Source organism: Cyprinodon variegatus, unplaced genomic scaffold (genome assembly GCF_000732505.1).
Source record: "Cyprinodon variegatus isolate N-32 unplaced genomic scaffold, C_variegatus-1.0 Scaffold175, whole genome shotgun sequence".
Lineage (NCBI taxonomy): Eukaryota > Metazoa > Chordata > Actinopteri > Cyprinodontiformes > Cyprinodontidae > Cyprinodon > Cyprinodon variegatus.
The window spans coordinates 442,999-447,477 of NW_015150628.1; the positions used below are offsets into that span (position 1 = coordinate 442,999).

General features: G+C 35.8%; 1 protein-coding gene across 1 annotated transcript in view; it reads right to left on the reverse strand.

The window, feature by feature from the left end:
• Positions 1–3,231: 3,231 nt before the first annotated feature.
• The window catches only part of LOC107087178 (gastrula zinc finger protein XlCGF57.1-like), a 4,729-nt gene continuing 3,481 nt past the window's right edge, over positions 3,232–4,479 (reverse strand). Inside the window, exon 3 of the mRNA XM_015378599.1 lies at positions 3,232–4,108. The gene's annotated coding sequence lies outside the window, so the exon portion shown is untranslated. The remainder of the gene's footprint in view (positions 4,109–4,479) is intronic.

The window sequence follows — 4,479 nt, forward strand, 5'->3', positions numbered from 1 at the left end:
CCTCCCACCCTAAAGCTGATTGCCTTTCCCACTGAAAATTTGACCTAGTTTTTGAATGTCATTGTCCAATTTCTTTTAATAGCACCCTTCATTGGCTTAGATATCATGATAGTGACAACCAAAACCTGTGACAACCATCAAGTCTCCCCTAATAATTAACTAGAGAACATGAGTGACATTTTCTCTTGTAAACCACTAACTGAATGACGAGGTAACAAGACATTTTTTTTTTCTTTGTCAACACTAATTTATTTAATTTGACTGCAAATGAGACTTGAGACGAAATTTGCTCTCCTTACTAAAAGCACAAACTTTATGCTGTTTCTTTCAGGAATTAAGTATAATTTTGGCATACAGCTGAACATCTGTGCCAATGTGTGCAGCTAATTAAAACACATTTTGTCAGATGGTACAAAGGAAAAATAAAATAGACAAAAATATTGTGTTAAAAAAATAATTAAAAGATTAAGTTTAGAATTATATTCTAAAAAAAAAATTTAAAATAAAGGTGAATATATAAAGCTAATAAAAGAGCTTTATGTACCTTATGTATATAAAACATTTATGTATATTTATTCATATTATTATTTAGACATTTATAGTTACTTCTGTACACAGGTCATCATTTAAACGCACACAGCGCCTTGACGTTGACCAGTCCTACTCTGTTTTTATCATCATTTACACCAGAGTCCTGCACAGTCTGATTTTTTTAAATTCACACAAACAATCCCAGCTCGCAATTATCCCATTCAAAACCCAGCCTGTTCCTGTGTGTAGTAAAGCATGACCCCCAATATATACACACTGCTGTTTGTTTTTAGACACAAAGTGCTTTATTTTTATAGCTTTAGCAGAATACTCTCTGAACAACAGAGGCACAAGTACATTGTCTGGTGCTGCCATGCCACTGAGCACTGTGCTCCCACATAAACAGAAGTAAACAAGCTGAATGACGAAGGGCCCTTTTCTTTCTCTCACAAACACATATACAATGGTAGGGCTTCCATTGGGCTCCCTTCGTCTGAAAGTTAGCAGCAGCCCTGAAAAATGCTTAACAGAAGCATTTTATAGATCTCCAGGTTCACACCCTGCCATATCATCACATCATTACATCATATACATAATGTTTGTAAACGAGGAGCCATCACTGGTTCCAGCCATGTCAAGATTAAACAGTGTTTTTAGATCAAGGACAGTGCTCCCATTTAATTGCCAAAGTCTTTGCAAAGTACAAAATGAAGATGATTATTTTTCATCCTGACAGAAGAACTGTCCTGGTTAAACTGCTCGGAAAAACATTAGCCTTCACACTTAACAGGCAGGTATCACAGAAGCAAATACATGAATAATAAAAACATGGGTTGCAGATGATCTACAAAGATGCTGACCGATTTGGTTCAGCCCATAAAATGGGCAGATTTCTGGTTTGAGTGGCCGTAAATGAAAGATGAGGTTTAAAGCCATTGGTATTAAGGCTATATTAAAAAAATATGCTAAATAATATTTATAGTGCAGCTTGTAGTCTATTGCAATTCTTTGAAGATCCATTCTGCACATAAAAGCACGTTTGCACCAGTTTTAAGTAGTTTTGGGCAAGCACTTAAAAAATAGTATCTAGTTATAGTTACTAGTTATTGTCCCAAAAAAAGTAACTGGGTTACTAACCCAGTTTTTGCTCACGAAAGTGACTCGTTACTAGCAGAAGTAACTATGCAGTTACTTTTTTAAATCTAAAGTGTCGAAAAATTTGGAAAACTTTCCTCTAAATGGAATTTTCATTCATTTATGGAATATAAGGTGTAATTAACAAATGAAATTATTAAAAGGTCTAAACATCTGATAAATATTGAAACTAAACTGCACTACTTTGATGTGTGTAGTTGGACAAATGAGTTGCAATATGACAGATCACATTTCTTGGTATAATAAAAGAAAAAGATGTTTGGGCATTTATTTGTTCTCGCATTGAGGGCTTTCAATTGGCTATAAAATAGGTATAAAGCTGAAAAATAAAGATTGTTAAGCAATTTAACATAAATACAATATATACTTTACCATAGAATTAAACAGGGGTTACACTGTTTCAAAAAAAAAAAATAAAAATATAGCAGGACTGTATGATTTTTGCATAAGAAAAAAAAACATGCAATTAAAATAGTTAAGCCCTGACATCGTAAAGAAGTCTTTATTAAAGGCAGCAGCTGTGTTTAGAAGATGTACGAAGCTTCTTTAAATAACAGCATTTAAATAAGTCTTTGTTCCCACACATAATGAGCAAATTATAGGATAAATTAGCCTTCAGCAAACACTTTTTCTGTAGGAATGCTGTCATTGAATCACTTGCTCAGCACCATTGTCTCTCCTCTGTGTTCATGCTAAAGTTGCTCAAAGCTATTGCGTTGCTGACACCTGCGCGTACACCAGAAAACTATAGTCGTCATTCACACACAGTAAGTAACAAATAACAAACATGTTGAAAGCGTAGTAATGACTAATGTGCTACTGATGTTTGACAAATAATGAGTTACCGTTGTAATTACTGAAAAGGCAACGTAGTAACTATAACGCCTTGATAACACTTTATTCCCAGCACTGGTTTTAACACAAGGAAAAGCTTCTGTAGGTCAGGCTCTTAATGTTCAATCTTTAGGCTTTTGTTACATATATATAGTATTAATATAACAACCATATTTCATGGTTTTATTAGAACTTATGTTAAATGCTTAAAAACACTTTGAAGAACAATGCAGGACATAATAGACTTTGGTTAAAAAAACAGCCCAACTGCATAAACAACATCTTTGCAATCCTGATTACTGAGAATGTGTTGACCCTGGAATGCAAAACCTACAGTAGAACCCAGGTGGGTATGGACATTGGTGTGCTGTAACTAACTGTTAGCTGAGAAGAGACAGAAGATACACACATAAAATAATAATCATGACTCTCTTTTCCAACACTGATTTTTTTTTTTCTGTGGGTTTTGCAGACATCAGTTTATCTGCACGTCTTGCACATCAGTTTATTCATCTTGCTCAAGGCTCCTAAAAGTCTGGGATGACTACTTGCATCTGTTGATTGTACCCACACCTTTTTTTTTGCCCATGTCCCCCACCCTTATCAGCCCTCAGCTCAGGGAACATTTTCATTGACTCTAAGAACATGGGCCTTCAATAGTTTTAATACGTTTTAATAAACATATAAAAATAAAAGATCGATCTTTTCTTTTTTTTGTGAAAAAAGAGCCACATTTACATTACCTTCTGAAAACCAATCTGTGCCGAGTTCAGACCGAGCTTGGATCAGTTAACAGTATTTGGTTCCTTACAACCATTTACACATCACGCTAGCACGGTTCCTCGCCTCCTAGTGACGACCTACGGTACTACTGCTCTCTTGAAGTAAACAAGCAAAGCAACATTGTGGCCCCTGTAACATTCTGAAAGTTTGGGAGAGTCTCTTTGCGGAGAGTCTGGCGAAGAAGGTCGCCTTTTGTGAATTTACTTAACAGATTCGGCTTTTGGGAAGTAGATACGACAAACGATAGTCTAACCAGGGCTTACAGAAGCAGGAAACAATAACAGACATTGAGGTTCATCAGACTGCTAAGCAGAATCATCACTGGAAATCCTGCCACGGTATGGAAGATATTATTTTTTTATCAATGTCTGAAATTTCATGATTACTGAGGCTGACTCTGAGGAGATGACGCAGTCTGCTCATACGCTCTTTGTTATCTAAGAACCGAGCAAGAACTAGAACTAGTTTAGCGTGGTTCGGTTGAGTCTGGCCCAGTCTGGTTCAGTTGTGCGTGCCATTTACACTTAACATTATCTGGGTTACCGTGCTCAGTCCGATCTCGGCACGGATTCAAAAGGATAGTATAAATGGGGCTAATGTCTCACTCCTTCATAATTGAAAAAATCCACAACAATAGACCTGGAAAAGTAAGATAAGAAATTACCAACAGTATAAGTAAACAAATCTATAACTTGAAGTGTTTCAAGAATAAAAATAATTAGATAAATATCAATATTGAAAAGAGAAGATTGTTTAGTGACAACACAAAAATGTTTTTACAGCCCAATATAGCGGCACAGCATGAGTGAGCATTCAAAGTAGGCTTGTCCCGATCCGATCCACGTATCGGCAAAGCATGTAAAATGCCGATCCAGACTGCCCATCCAGTTTTTAAAAAAAAAATCCAGTCCGTATTTTCCAGTTTCACCGATTGAAACGATCCATTCCACTATTTTGCGCCAGTGTTCCCCTGTTTTGCATTTCTATTGAAACTTACAGTAATACTTGCACCTTTAACTTTTTACGGTTTTACTGCTCAGTGTGCAATTTCAGATTGCTATTCATAATTTTGTCCAGTTTGTGTTTATCTCTTAATAAACAGGAAAGTTTGTTGTTACCAAGCATTGTGTTTTATTCAATCTCACCTAATTTAGCTGGCCAGATGTTATCAAGAGT